The sequence below is a fragment of the Bos mutus genome, chromosome 3 (genome assembly GCF_027580195.1).
Source record: "Bos mutus isolate GX-2022 chromosome 3, NWIPB_WYAK_1.1, whole genome shotgun sequence".
Taxonomy (NCBI): domain Eukaryota; kingdom Metazoa; phylum Chordata; class Mammalia; order Artiodactyla; family Bovidae; genus Bos; species Bos mutus.
Window position 1 is genome coordinate 6,715,025 of NC_091619.1, and position 16,356 is coordinate 6,731,380.

The window sequence follows — 16,356 nt, forward strand, 5'->3', positions numbered from 1 at the left end:
TTTAATTAACCATATGTGTGAATAGGATCATTAGTTAAACTGTATCTCTGACTATAAATAATGATCATAAAGGTTTGAAAGCTATTACTCTATACCGTACATTATTTTAGATTTTTTAAATGTGGACCATTTTTAAAAAAGCCTTTATTGAATTTATTACAATATTGCTTCTTTTTTTTTCTTTAATGATTTGGTTTTTAGGCCAGGATCCAACCCATACCTCCTGCATTGGAAGGAAAAGTCTTAACCACTGGGCCACCAGGGAAGTCCCTACCATACATTTTTAAAAATAGGGAACCCTATTGTAGTCAATTCTGACTTTGCACAACATCAGGCACATAGACATTTACAAAGATTGCTTCAACTAAATACAGCTGTCCAAGTTCTGCCATTACTGGCCACGCAAACATCAACAAATCAATTAATCTGAGTGATTCAGTGTTCATAGAAATATAAACACTGTTATTGATGACTGAGTCTCATAATAGGAATATGTGTAAAGCTAGCAGAAGAAACTCCTTAGAGCCAAAGCCTAAATTACTGTTTGATACACAAATGGCCTAGAGGAGAAAATAATATGAAAAAAATTAATGTAGAACATTGGAGAGTGATGCTTTGGCTAGGGCTGAAGTTCAAAGCAGGTTTCTGACTATCCCAGAAGAGTGATGAGTGGAGTTATTCAAAACTAAAAATTATATCTATCATTGTAAATCATGAACTAGAACACAAAACGAAAAAAAGCGAACTCAAATAGAAATAAATCCAGCACATATTTGTTTTAAAAACTTCATGAGGAGGGCATGTAAAAGAGTTTGCTCATTGTATTAGGGTTCTGAGGAGATATCCACAGAGATGTGTTATAAGGAATTGACTCACTTGATTCTGGACATTGAGAAGTTCCAAGATCTGTAGTCAGAAAGCTGAAGACCCAGGAGAGCCCAGGTATGTGCTAGTCCAGAGGCCTGAGAAGCAGAAGCAATGGTATAAGTTCCAATCTGAGTCCAAGTCCTAGTCTGAAGGTAGGAGATGATCCATGTTTCAATGAAGACAGGAAGAAAGGATGAAATGTCCCTTTTTCCGCTTTATGTTCTATACAGGCTATCAATGGATTGGATGAGGCTCACTCATATTGGGGAAGGCAATCAGATTTACTCCATCTTCTGATTCAAATGTTCGTCTCATTCAGAAACACCCTCATAGATACACTCAGGATATTTGACCAACTATTTGGGATCCTGGTGGTCCAGTCACCTTGACATATAAATAGAGTCATCAGTTCAGTTCAGTTCAGTTGCTCAGTCGTGTCCAACTCTTTGTGACCCCATGTATCGCAGCACGCTAGGCCTCCCGGTCCATCACCAACTCCTGGAGTTCACTCAGACTCACGTCCATCAAGTCGGTGATGCCATCCAGCCATCTCATCCTCTTGCATCCCCTTCTTCTCCTGCCCCCAATTCCTCCCAACATCAGAGTCTTGTCCAATGAGTCAACTCTTTGCATGAGGTGGCCAAAATACTGGAGTTTCATCTTCAGCATCATTCCCTTCAAAGAAATCCCAGGGCTGATCTCCTTCAGAATGGACTGGTTGGATCTCCTTGCAGTCCAAGGGACTCTCAAGAGTCTTCTCCAACACCACAGTTCAAAAGCATCAATTCTTCAGTGCTCAGCTTTCTTCACAGTCCAACTCTTACATCCATACATGACCACTGGAAAAACCATAGCCTTGACTAGACGGACCTTTGTTGGCAAAGTACTGTCTCTGCTTTTCAATATGCTATCTAGGTTGGTCATAACTTTTCTTCCAAGGAGTAAGCGTCTTTTAATTTCATGGCTGCAGTCACCATCTGCAGTGATTTTGGAGCCCCAAAAAATAAAGTCTGATGCAGCTTCCACTGTGTCCCCATCTATTTCCCCAAAAGTGATGGGACCAGATGCCATGATCTTTGTTTTCTGAATGTTGAGCTTTAAGCCCACTTTTTAACTCTCCTCTTTCACTTTCATCAAGAGGCTTTTTAGTTCCTCTTCACTTTCTGCCATAAGGGTGGTGTCATCTGCATATCTGAGGTTATTGATATTTCTCACAGCAATCTTGATTCCAGCTTGTGCTACTTCCAGCCCAGCGTTTCTCATGATGTACTCTGCATAGAAGTTAAATAAGCAGGGTGACAATATACAGCCTTGACATACTCCTTTTCCTATTTGGAACCAGTCTGTTGTTCCATGTCCAGTTCTAACTGTTGGTTCCTGACCTGCATATAGGTTTCTCAAGAGGCAGGTCAGGTGGTCTGGGATTCCCATCTCTTTCAGAATTTTCCACAGTTTATTGTGATCCACACAGTCAAAGGCTTTGGCATAGTCAATAAAGCAGAAATCAATGTTTTCTGGAACTCTCTTGCTTTTCCCATGATCCAGTGGATGTTGGTAATTTGATCTCTGGTTCCTCTGCCTTTTCTAAAACCAGCTTGAACATCAGGAAGTTCATGGTTCACGTATTGCTGAAGCCTGGCTTGGAGAATTTTGAGCATTATTTTACTAGCGTGTGAGATGAGTGCAATTGTGGGGTAGTTTGAGCTGTTTTTGGCATTGCCTTTCTTTGGGATTAGAATGAAAACTGACCTTTTCCAGTCCTGTGGCCACTGCTGAGTTTTCCAAATTTGCTGGCATATTGAGTGCAGCATTTTCACAGCATCATCTTTCAGGATTTGAAACAGCTCAACTGGAATTCCATCACCTCCACTAGCCTTGTTCGTAGTGATGCTTTCTAAGGCCCACTTGACTTCACATTCCAGGATGTCTGGCTCTAGGTGAGTGATCACACCATCGTGATTATCGTGGTCATGAAGATCTTTTTTGTACAGTTCTTCTGTGTATTCTTGGAGAAGGAAATGGCAACTCACTCCAGTGTTCTTGCTTGGAGAATCCTGTGTATTCTTGCCACCTGTTCTTAATATCTTCTGCTTCTGTTAGGTCCATACCATTTCTGTCCTTTATTGAGCCCATCTTTGCATGAAATATTCCCTTGGTATCTCTAATTTACTTGAAGAGATCTCTAGTTTTTCTCATTCTGTTGTTTTACTCTATTTCTTTGCATTGATCACTGAGGAAGGCTTTCTTAAATCTTCTTATTATTTTTGGAACTCTGCATTCAGATGCTTATATCTTTCCTTTTCTCCTTTGCTTTTCGCTTCTCTTCTTTTCACAGCTATTTGCAAGGCCTCCCCAGACAGCCATTTTGCTTTTTTGCATTTCTTTTCCATGGGAATGGTCTTGATCCCTGTCTCCTGTACAATGTCACGAACCTCCATCCATAGTTCATCAGGCACTCTATCTATCTGATCTAGCCCCTTAAATCTATTTCTCACTTCCACTGTATAATCATAAGGGATTTGATTTAGGTCATACCTGAATGGTCTAGTGGTTTTCCCTACTTTCTTCAATTTAAGTCTGAATTTGGCAATAAGTAATTCATGATCTGAGCCACAGTCAGCTCCTGGTCTTGTTTTTGTTGACTGTATAGAGCTTCTCCATCTTTGGCTGCAAAGAATATAATCAATCTGATTTCAGTGTTGACCATATGATGATGTCCATGTGTAGAGTCTTCTCTTGTGTTGTTGGAAGATGGTGTTGCTATATCCAGTGCATTTTTGGGGCAAAACTCTATTAGTTTTTGCCCTGCTTTATTTATGTATTCCAAGGCCAAATTTGCCTGTTACTCCAGATGTTTCTTGACTTCCTATTTTTGCATTCCAGTCCCCTATAATGAAAAGGACATCTTTTTTGGGTGTTAATTCTAAAAGGTCTTGTAGGTCTTCATAGAACCGTTCAACTTCAGCTTCTTCAGCATTACCGGTTGGGGCATAGACTTGAATTACTGTGATACTGAATGGTTTGCCTTGAAAGTGAACAGAGATCATTCTGTCATTTTTGAGATTGTATCCAAGTACTGCATTTCGGACTCTTTTGTTGACCATGATGGCCACTCCATTTCTTCTAAGGGATTTCTGCCCGCAGTAATAGATATAATGGTCCTCTGAGTTAAATTCACCCATTCCAGTCCATTTTAGTTCGCTGATTCCTAGAATGTCGATGTTCACTCTTGCCATCTCCCGTTTGACCACTTCCAATTTGCCTTGATTCATGGACCTGACATTCCAGGTTCCTATGCAATATTGCTCTTTACAGCATCGAACCTTGCTTCCATTGCCAGTCACATCCACAACTGGGTGGTGTTTCTGCTTTGGCTCCATCCCCCTTCATTCTTTATGGAGTTATTTCTCCACTGATCTCCAGGACCATATTGGACACCTACTGACCTGGGGAGTTCCTCTTTCAGTATCCTATCATTTTGCCTTTTCATACTGTTCATGGGGTTCTCAAGGCAAGAATACTGAAGTGGTATGCCATTCCCTTCTCCAGTGGACCACATTCTGTCAGCCCTCTTCACCATGCCCGCCCATCTTGGGTTGCCCCAAGGGCATTGCTTAGTTTCATTGAGTTAGACAAGGCTGTGGTCCTAGTATGATTAGATTGACTAGTTTTCTGTGAGTATGGTTTCAGTGTGTCTGCCCTCTGATGCCCTCTTGCAATGCCTACCATCTTACTTGGGTTTCTCTTACCTTGGACATGGGGTATCTCTTCATGGCTGCTCCAGCAAAGCACAGCCGCTGCTCCTTACCTTGGACAAGGGAGGGTAATCATTAGTCCTTGCCAAATCAAGGGGGAGATATAGTAAAAACCATCCCACTAATCCAGATTAATGTTAGACAAAGTAGATTGTAAGAAACAGAACAGATGAATGGATAAGAAAGCAGTGGTACATATACACCATGGAGTATTACTCAGCCATTAAAAAGAATGCATTTGAATCAGTTCTAATGAGGTGGATGAAACTGGAGCCTGTTATACAGAGTGAAGTAAGCCAGAAAGAAAAACACCAATACAGTATACTAATGCATATATATGGAATTTAGAAAGATGGTAACAATAACCCTGTATACAAGACAGCAAAAGAGACACTGATGTATAGAACAGTCTTTTGGACTCTGTGGGAGAGGAAGAGGGTGGGATGACTTGGGAGAATGGCATTGAAATGTATAATATCATATATGAAATGAGTCGCCAGTCCAGGTTTGATGCACGATACTGGATGCTTGGGGCTGGTGCACTGGGACGACCCATAGGGATGGTATGGGGAGGGAGGAGGGAGGAGGGTTCAGGATGGGGAACACGTGTATACCTGTGGTGGATTCATGTTGATATATGGCAAAACCAATACAATAATGTAAAGTTTAAAAATTAAATAAAAAAAAAAAAGAAACAGGGCACTGATGGAGGCAAAGACAGTCAAGTTTGAATAATCATGCCTTTCGATATTAAATTTGATACAAGTGGACGAAAGTTACTGAGCTTTATTTGCACGCAGGTGTTAACTTGCTCAGTGATGAATTCATATGCTGAAACGACAACATTCAACATATTCAGCTCTCTCTCTCCTCTCTCCCTCTATATCTGTCTCTGTCTGTCTCTTTCTCCCTCTCTTCTCTAAAACCACTCCTTGCCACAAACCATATACAAAAATAGATAAAAAAATCCACATGTAACTGCTAGAAGTATAAGACTTTGAGAGAAAAACAAAATAGAGTCATAGATGTAGGAAAAAAAAAAAAGACAGCTATTGGGGATGAGGGGAAAAGGGAGGGGAGGGATAAATTGGAAGACTAGGACTCATACACACACATAGTAAAATATATAACTGTGCTATAGAGTAGGTCCTTATTGGCTATCCATTCTAAATACAGCAGTATGTACCTGTCCATCCCAAACTCCCTAACTATTCCTCCCCCCACCCTCCTCCATTACCATAAATTTGCTCTCTTTGTGACTCTGTTTCTGTTTTGTAAATAAGCTCATTTGTATCTTTTTTTTTGTTTAGATTCCACATACAAAGGATATCATACAATATTTCTTTTTCTCTGAGTTACTTCATTCAGTGTGACAAGATCTAGGTCCATCCATGTTTCAGCAAATGGCTCAGTATTACATAACAATCTAAATGGGAAAAGAATTTGAAAAAGAGTAGGTACATGTATGTTTGCATGCTAAGTCATTTCAGTCCTGTCCAACTCTTTGTACCCCAAAGGACTGTAGCCCACCAGGCTCCTCTGTGCATGGAATTCTTCAGGCAAGAATGCTGGAGTGGGTTGTCATGCCCTCTAATACTCAATCTTCCTGACCCAGGGAACAAACACATTCTCTTATGTCTCAAGCATTGGCAGACAGATTCTTTACCTGTGTTACTTCAGTTCAGTTTAGTTACTAAGTTGTGTCCGACTCTGCGAAATCATGGATCACAGCATGCCAGGCTTCCCAGTCCATCACCAACTCCTGGAGCTTCCTCAAACTCATGTCCATTGAGTCGGTGATGCCATCCAACCATCTCATCCTCTGTTATCCCTTTCTCCTCCTGCTTTCTATCTTTCCCAGCATCAGGGTCTTCTCAATGAGTCAGTTCTTCGCATCACATGGCCAACGTATTGGAGTTTCAGCTTCAGCATCAGTCCTTCCAATGACTATTCAGGACTGATTTCTTTTAGGATTGACTGGTTGGATCCCATTGCAGTCCAGGGGACTCTCAAGAGTCTTCTGCAACACCATAGTTCAAAAGCATCAGTTCTTTGGCACTCAGCTTTCTTTATAGTCCAAGTCTCACATCCATACATGACTACTGGAAAAATGATAGCTTTGACTAGATGGCCCTTTGTTGGCAAAGTAATGTCTCTGTTTTTTAACATGCTGTCTAGGTTGGTCATAGCTTTTCTTTCAAGGAGCAAGCGTCTTTTAATTTCATGTCTGCAGTCACCATCTGCAGTGATTTTGGAGCCCCGAAAAATAAAGTCTGACACTGTTTCTATTGTTTCCCCATCTATTTGCCATGGTGGGGCCAGATGCCATTTTCTTAGTTTTCTGAATGTTGAGCTTTAAGCCCACTTTTTCACTCTCCTCTTTCACTTGCATCAAGAGGCCCTTTAGTTCTTCACATTCTGCCATAAGGGTGGTGTCATCTGCATATCTGAGGTTATTGATATGTCTCGCAGCAATCTTAATTCCAGCTTGTGTTTCTTCCAGCCCAGCGTTTCTCATGATGTACCCTGCATAGAAGTTAAATAAGCAGGGTGACAATATACAGCCTTGATGTACTCCTCTCCCAATTTGGAACCAGTCTGTTGTTCCATGTCCAGTTCTAACTGTTGCTTCTTGACCTGCATATGGATTTCTCAAGAGGCAGGTCAGGTGGTCTGGTATTCTCATCTCTTGAAGAATTTTCCACAGTTTATTGTGATCCACACAGTCAAAGGTTTTGGGATAGTCAATAAAGAAGAAATAGATGTTTTTCTGGAACTCTCTTGCTTTTTCAATGATCCAATGGATGTTGGCAATTTGCTCTCTGGGTCCTCTGCCTTTTCTAAATCCAGCTTGAACATCTGGAACTTCACTGTTCATGTACTGTTGAAGCCTGTCTTGGAGAGTTTTAAGCATTACTTTGCTAGCGTGTGAGATGAGTACAATTGCGCAGTAGTTTGAGCATTCTTTGGCATTGCCTTTCTTTGGGATTGGGATGAAAACTGACCTTTTCCTGTCCTGTGGCCACTGCTGAGTTTTCCAAATTTGCTGGCATATTGAGTGCAGCACTTTCACAGCATCATCTTTTAAGATTTGAAATAGCTCTGCTGGAATTCCATCACCTCCACTAGCCTTATTCAATATGATGCTTCCTAAGGCCCACTTGACCCCACATTCCTGGATGTCTGGCTCTAGGTTGGTGAAGAACTATGGACGGAGGTTCGTGACATTGTACAGGAGGCAGGGATCAAGACCATCCCCAAGGAAAAGAAAAGCAAAAAAGCAAAATAATTGTCTGAGGACCCCTTGCAAATAACTGTGAATAAAAGAGAAGTGAAAAGCAAAGGAGAAAAGGAAAGGTATACCCATTTGAATGCAGAGTTCCAAAGAATAGCAAGGAGAGATAAGAAAGTCTTCCTCAGTGACCAATGCAAAGAAATAGAGGAAAGGAACAGTAAAGGTAGCAAAACACCCAAAAGGAAATAATAAAGATAAAAGTTGAAGAAGAGGTGGTGAAAGAAAAATAGTAAATCCAATCTGTAAACAAATCCTTGCTTGAAAAAAAAAATGAACAAAAAGGAGAAATAACTAGTAAAATCTTAAACAGGAAAAAGGAAGCAATCAGCACAAATAAGATATTTTTAGACTGTACAAATATAATCTAGATGAAATGGATAATTTTCAATGGGAACACTGATTATTAAAATGGATCTCATGTAAATTAGAAATCCTAAACAGTCCAATTTCCATTAAAAAAAAGTGTCATAAGTTTTTAAGCAAAGGGTCCAAGTAATTTCACATGGCAATTCAACTAAATCTTCAAAAACCAGGTAGCCCCAATGCTCTATAAATTGTTCTAGCACATTGAAAATGAAGGAAAACTTTCTATTCCTTATATGAGGTATGTTTAATATTAATATCTAAATGTGATAAAGACAAAAATATATAGACATGTATCACTCAAAAATATTAGATAAAATACTTACAAACAGAATCAACATGAGAAAATAATATGCTGTATCAAAGCACAACTTATTCTAGGATGCAAGGTTGGTTTAATATTAGTAAACCCAGTAATATCATATGTCATGTTAATAAATCTGAGTGACAAAATTCATAATTATCTCCATAGATGCTGAGGTGTCATTTGCAAAATTGGAACACTCAATAAAAACTGAGCAATAAATGACATTTCCTTACAAGAATAATTGTATATTTACATATTTTATATATTTATATTATCTAAATATATATACATATTTAATAAATACATATTCTCCAAAGTACATTACCAATCTGATTAATTGGCAATTGAGGATTTACTCAATGAGGAAACAACGGGAAATTTTCACTAAACTCACAAATAAAGCAAAAGATGCCCTTTGTAATATTGTACAGGTGTATTACATAAAATATTCAAAGGAACTCATTTGGAGGCATAAAAGTTGTTAAAGAAAAAGTAAAAAGCATCTCTTTTGTGGAAGACATGGTAGTAGCCCTCAAATACCCTGAAGAATCAATGACAAAATTAACTCAAACCGTAAAGAATTCAGTAAGTTATCATAATATACAATTAACAAAAAATTGATTAGAAGTCACAATGTTACAGAGGAAATCCACTTATAAACTAAGAAGATTAAATACTTAGGAAAAAACTTAAGAAACATAAAAAACTAACACAAGGAAAATTTTAAATATTTCTAGCAGACACGAAAGTTAAGTCTATCAAATGAAAAGATATTCTTCTTTTTGATCAGTATGACTCAACATTATAAAGGTGTCAGTTCTCCTAAATTAAGTTCTAAATTTAACACAATCCTCATAACAATTCCAGAAGGTTTTTTTTTTTTTAAAGGAGTTAGCCAACTAGATACTAAAGTTCAACTTGGAAAAAATAAATATGTATAAATATCAGGACATTAACATACTATGTAGAGCCTCTATAATTAAAACAGTGTAGCATGGGTATATGAATAGACAAATATACAGGAAAATCAAAATGGCTCAGAAATAGACCCAAGTATGCTTGAAAATTAAGTATGAAACAAAGATATATCAAAACACTGGGACCAAAATAGACATAATAAGTGGTGCCAGACAGTTGGTTTGCCATTTGGAAAAAGATGAAATTAGATCCATACCTCATATTCAAGAGTATAGGTCAAATGGATTAAAGATCTAAAGGTACAAAATGAAGCCCTGAACACTAGAGGAAAACATGGGTGGATTGCTCTTTAACCTCAGTATAGGGAATGGCTTTACTAGTCAGTCAGTCAGTTCAGTCGCTCAGTCGTGTCCTACTCCTTGCGACCCCATGAATTGCAGCACGCCAGGCCTCCCTGTCCATCACCAACTCCCAGAGTTCACTCAGACTCACGTCCATTGAGTCAGTGATGCTATCCAGTCATCTTGTCCTCTGTCGTCCCCTTCTCCTCCTGCCCCCAATCCCTCCCAGCATCACAGTCTTTTCCAATGAGTCACCTCTTCGCATGAGGTGGCCAAAGTATTGGAGTTTCAGCTTTAGCATCATTCCTTCCAAAGAAATCCCAGGGCTGATCTCCTTCAGAATGGACTGGTTGGATCTCCTAACCAGTGTTCAAAATTCAAAGACAATAAAGAAACAAAATTGGTAAATTTTATACACTAAATAATAATAATGCTGCTGCTGCTGCTAAGTCACTTCAGTTGTGTCCAACTCTGTGCAACCCCATAGACGGCAGCCCACCAGGCACTCCTGTCCCTGGGATTCTCCAGGCAAGAACCTAGAGTGGGTTGCCATTTCCTTCTCCAATGCATGAAAGTGAAAAGCAAAAGTGAAGTGGCTCAGTCATGTCCGACTCTTCGCGACCCCATGGACTGCAGCCTACCAGGCTCCTCCGTCCATGGGATTTTCCAGGCAAGAGTACTGGAGTGGGGTGCCATGGCCTTCTCCGAAATAAAAATAATAAGTCAAGATAAAAATCTCAAAACTAAAATCAAAAGAAAGTACAAACTGGGAGAAAATTTGTAGCACAATTCCCAAAGGGCTGATATTCCTAACCCCTATCATAAACTTTAAAATTGAGGACCAAAGAACCAAAACAAAATAGAAAAAAGAGGAAAAGACATATTGGCCTTTATTTTTCAAAAGTATTAAAGTCATGAAAAGAAAGAAAACTGACTACCATCACATACTAAAAGAGACAGGCCATGTGGGGTCCTGGCTTAGATCCTAGATAAGAAAAACAGCATTAGTAGGACAACTGGAAAAACTCAAATAAGCTAATAGTATTTTTTCAATGTTTAAGTCCTGGTTTTGAACATTTTACTTGGGTTATGTAAGTTTTAACATTAAGAAAAGTTGGGTGGAATGTATATAGGAATACCACAATTTTGCAACTTTTTCATAAGACTGAGAGTATTTCAAAATTTAAAAAGTAGGTTATTACGTATATATTCTAATCTTAATCCATTGCTTTACAAATATATTTTCCTCTTTTGTAGCTTATCATTTTGTCTGTAGTATATTTTGATTTTGTTGTTTACCTAATTTTTTCTCTACTTACAAGATTTTTAGTCATGTAAAAAAGCTTTCACTACAAAAAGTTCATAAAGATAATCTCCTATATTTTTGCTTATTTTTATTTTTGTTGTTTACAAATTTACTCCCTTATTAGCCTTATCAGAGAACTAATTTTAGTTAGTGGTGACCGTCTCTTTTTCTTTGTATTCTATTACTTTGTTTTTGTATTTTATTGCTTTGTATTTTCTATATTTTAAAGTTTGTTTTCTTGTGTGTATTTTTAAAACTGGTTTATAATTTAAATACTTGGATAATTCATATTTAGTTTTTCTTTTGTTTGAAGCCATAAATTATTTTCTAAATACTTGCATTATTTTCATTATATGTGTTAGTATGTTATTTGTCTAAATATAGTTTTCATTATAGTATCCTTTTAATCCATGATTACGGAGAAATGTGAGTTTTAGTTTTAGTATTTTACTTTCTAGAAGCATAATTTTGAAAGAAAAACTTTCTATTTTGGGCTTTAATTTAACTCCATTATCAGTTCAGTTCAGTCGCTCAGTCATGTCCGACTCTTTGCGACCCCATGAATCGCAGCACGCCAGGCCTCCCTGTCCATCACCAACTCCCAGAGTTCACTCAGACTCCCATCCATCGAGTCAGTGATGCCATCCAGCCGTCTCATCCTCTGTCGTCCCCTTCTCCTCCTGCCCCCAATCCCTCCCAGCATCAGAGTCTTTTCCAATGAGTCACCTCTTCGCATGAGGTGGCCAAAGTATTGGAGTTTCAGCTTTAGCATCAGTCCTTCCAAAGAAATCCCAGGGCTGATCTCCTTCAGAATGGACTGGTTGGATCTCCTTGCAATCCAAGGGACTCTCAAGAGTCTTCTTTAATGCCACAGTTCAAAAGCATCAATTCTTCGGCGCTCAGCCTTCTTCACAGTCCAACTCTCACATCCATACATTATAGTCAAGATAAATTCCTTATCTGTTTGGAAAAATGTTTATTTTCTTTTTGTTGGGTATAGGCAAGGTTCAGTACCTCTCAATTTATTGTAATTATTCATTGTATTAATTCTTTGCTCTGTTTACTTATTATGTCTATCAGTTCCTCGGGGGAGATATTTTAATACTTCCCAGTATAACAAGGATTTTTCAGTTTCGTCTAGTAACTGAGACAGTATTTGCTTTGTATATTATGAAACTATATTTTCAGAAGCCTGAAAAGTCATGATTGCTATACCTTTTGAGTGGTTTAAAAAAAATCTGTATGTAATATCTGTCACTGTTTCTTTTAATAAATTTTGCTCCAAAATCTATGTTATATAGTATTAACATTTCTATGTCACCTTTGCTTTGGTAAGTATTTGCCTATGCTCATAATTTTTGAGTATTTCTTTTAAATTAAAAAAAAAGCATATCTCTGAGTTTCAAATTCAATAGTCTATGTTCCTTAATAATTGGCAGGTATAGTTTTTTTCCTATTGTGCTCAACAGTATATTTGAATGCATTTTTGCAATCCTATTTTATATTAACATTTCCTTCCCTTTTTAATCTTCTCTTTGAGACACAATTTCTTTTGTTTTTCATTTCTATTATACTTTACCTATTTAACATTTGTAGATTCCATTATTTTAATGGTCACTAACAGATGTTTAATATATATATTAAATAAATTTTAACAGTCTAAACATTACTTAGTATTTCTCTCTTCCCCCTCAAAGAAAATTCTTAGCTTCTATACACTATCTCCTTCTCTCATGTTATTATTTTATTGCTGAAAGAAGACAAAAAACCCACAAAACAGTAAGCTATTGTTTCCCTTAAAAGTATTTCATCTTCCCTATATATGAAAGTTTATTCTCAGGTCATGCTGATTTTTTTGGTCTATTGCTTTTCATCTCCTATTTTTTTTTCTTTATAATTCATTTTTCTCCTTTTTGTAGTTGTTTCAGCAAGGATCTGTGAGAGTATATGTTGAGATCCTCGTATTTCTAGGGAAAAAATGTTAGGCTGCTTGCAGAATTTTAGTTCACAATCTTTTGTACTGAGCACTTTGAAGATATTTACTTAAGTGTTTTCCAGATTCTATTTGGTGCTGATGCAAATTATCCTGTCAATGTGCTTACTCTGTTGTAAGCAGTCTCTGAGAGCCTTTAGGATTTTCTTCCATTTCAGTACAAAGGGTGTACTGTAGCTTTATTTATTTTTTTAAACTTTTTTTATTATTTATTTTTTACTTTACAATATTGTATTGGTTTTGCCATACATCAACATGCATCCACCACGGGTGTACACGTGTTCCCCATCCTGAACCCCCCTCCCACCTCCCTGCCCATACCATCCCTCTTTCTGCTTGATAGCAAGGACTTTTTAAACTGACGTTCCATCTCAGTTCTAGAAATTCTCAGCCATTCTCTACATATTACTTCTTTTCTCAGTAGTCTCTATTCTTTCTTGAAGCTTCCTACAAACAGTGTTGAGCATCACATTCTATCATCCCTTTCTTTACTTCACTTTTATATTCTCCATCACTTTAAATTTCTGAGTAACTTTCTGAAGTACTTTCTCAAATTTATCTTCCTAGTTCACTAAATCTGAATTTAGCTGTGATAATTCCACTACTTAACCTTAAAATGAGATGTTTTCTTTCTTAAAGTTGTAACAGTCATAAATTTAATTTCTATGATTTCTATTTGATCCATTTCAGTAACTATCTTAGTTCTAGTTTTATAGATACAATGTCCTATTCTATTGCCTTGCAATTTTAAAAACATCTTATTTTAAAGTATTTCAGTGGCCTTTCAGGGAAGCAGTATAACATAATGATTAAGAGCATACCTCCATGGAGGAGGAAATGGCAACCCACTCCAGTATTCTTGCCTGGAAAATTCCATGGACAGAGGAGCCTGGTGAGCTACAGTCCACAGGGTCGCACAGAGTTGGACACGACCGAATGCACACAGTAAGAGCATGTACTGCAGAGACAGAAGTGAAGTCAAAGTGAAAGTCGCTCAGTCGTGTCCGACTCTGTGCGACCCCATGGACTATACAGTCCATGGAATTCTCCAGGCCAGAATACTGCAGTGGGTAGCCTTTTCCCCAAGAGTTTCCTGGGGTTCAGATACTGCATTATGGTCAGGGTTTTATGCTGTCTGCCATGTTATGCTAGATGGACTGGTTTTATTTTTCCTTTATTTTTTACATGTGTCTATTTTTTAAAAATTGGAGTATAATTGCTTTACCATGCTGTGTTACTTTCTGATATACAAGGAAGTGAACCAGCTATATGTATACACAGATACCCCCTCTCTCAGAACCCCCGTCTTACCCACCTAGGTCAGCAGAGGGCACCAAGCTGAGCTCCTGTGCTATATGCCACAGTCCCTTATCTATTTCACACAGGATAGTGTGTTTATATCAAACCTAATCACCCAGTTTAAACCAGGTCTTGTCTTAATTTGGTAAGCCTGGAGGATGGAGTGGGGAGATGAACACTTTCTATCTGTATCACATTTATGAAAGATCTACACTAAAACGGCAGTGTTCCTGAACTCAGCCAGCAGCAAACAGAAGTGAGAGCTGTGTCTGCTTGTTTCAGGTTTTAGTTTAGTTGGTTGACTGAGAAAATAAATTGAAGCTCACCATTTCTGAGAAGTTGTGGGTGCAGAATGTTAAGAAATTTTCTAGTGAATAGGTGTTGAAGGGGTTTCCCAGGTGGCTCAAACAGTGAAGAATCTGCCTGCAATGCAGGAGACCTGGATTCGATCCCTGGGTTGGAAAGATCCCCTGGAGAAGATAATTGCTACCCACTCCAGTATTCTTCCCTAGAGAATTCCTTGAGCAGAGGAGTCTAGCAGGCTACAGTCAATGGGGTCTCAAAGAATCAGACACAAATGAGTGACTCACACACACACACACACACACACACACACACACGCACACAGGAGTTGAAGATGTTGAAGCAATTAGTAGACTATTCTTTCAATATGTTGAGGGTGATTGGAAGGGAGACAAATGATATGGTAACCTGAGCAACAATCAGTAAGAATTACTTTTCAAAGTATGAATGAGATATGAGCATGTCTACAAGGCGGCTAGTGGACAAGTTGAGGTTTGGAAAGAAAGTAGATCCATCTGAGATTAAATAGAAGGAAAATGAAAGAATGGTACTTCTGAGGATACTGATGGCAAAGGGAACAGAAGATAGTGAGCCTTCTTTGTTAACCCCAATCTATCCACTGAGGAAGAAGAGAAGGCATAGAAGCTGTGAAAAGATTCTCACTCACACTTTCCATTAGGTTCATGGAAGAATTAGAAGCAGAAATGCAGTATTTTGTTAAATTATTAAATATTTTTGTAAATTGAATTGTCTTTTAAGGATGGCCTCACTGTATCTAAACACAAGATAATTCACATGGAAACCCTACAAAGCTCTTATTATGTATGTTGAATCAGAGGTAGAATGGAGTTGGGTGCAGACTCCAAACTTTTTTGCCTCTAGAAGGCATTAAAAACAAGGAGTCCTACTTTGCTTCTAAAGGGAACAAACAGCATAGTTCTGTGAAAGCTGATCTTCTGATATTAAACTTATGTAGTATTTTTCTTCAAGGTCAGTAGTGGCTGTTAAAATGGTTGTCCCTTTCCCTGGAGAACAGCATCTTCCCCTGACATATAATTTCTGTTGGAAGAACATTCTGTAAGTCCATGTTCTCACTACAAATATTATCCAACTTAGCAATGAAGGACATTAAAAAAAAAAAAAGCCTTTCCTGACCTTTCTGAGACAAAACAGACCTAATTCTCTTTACACGAAATAAGCAGCATCTTCTAGATGGAGCACTAATCTTTCAATCCTTAATCTCTTCTTCTATACAAGTGGGTGTGTTTTGTATTTTGCCTTTGGTTACCACATCTGAATGAGGGATTTGGATAGATGACTTCTAAGTTCCCTTCCATTTCTAACATGCTCAGTTCAGTTCAGTTCAGTTCAATTGCTCAGTCGTGTCTGACTCTTTGCGACCCCATGAATTGCAGCACGCCAGGCCTCCCTGTCCATCACCAACTCCCGGGGTTCACTCAAACTCACATCCATCAAGTCAGTGATGCCATCCAGACATCTCATCCTCTGTCATCCCCTTCTCCTCCTGCCTCCAATCCCTCCCAGAATCAGAGTCTTTTCCAATGAGTCAGCTCTTCACATGAGGTGCCCAAAGTATTGGAGTTTCAGC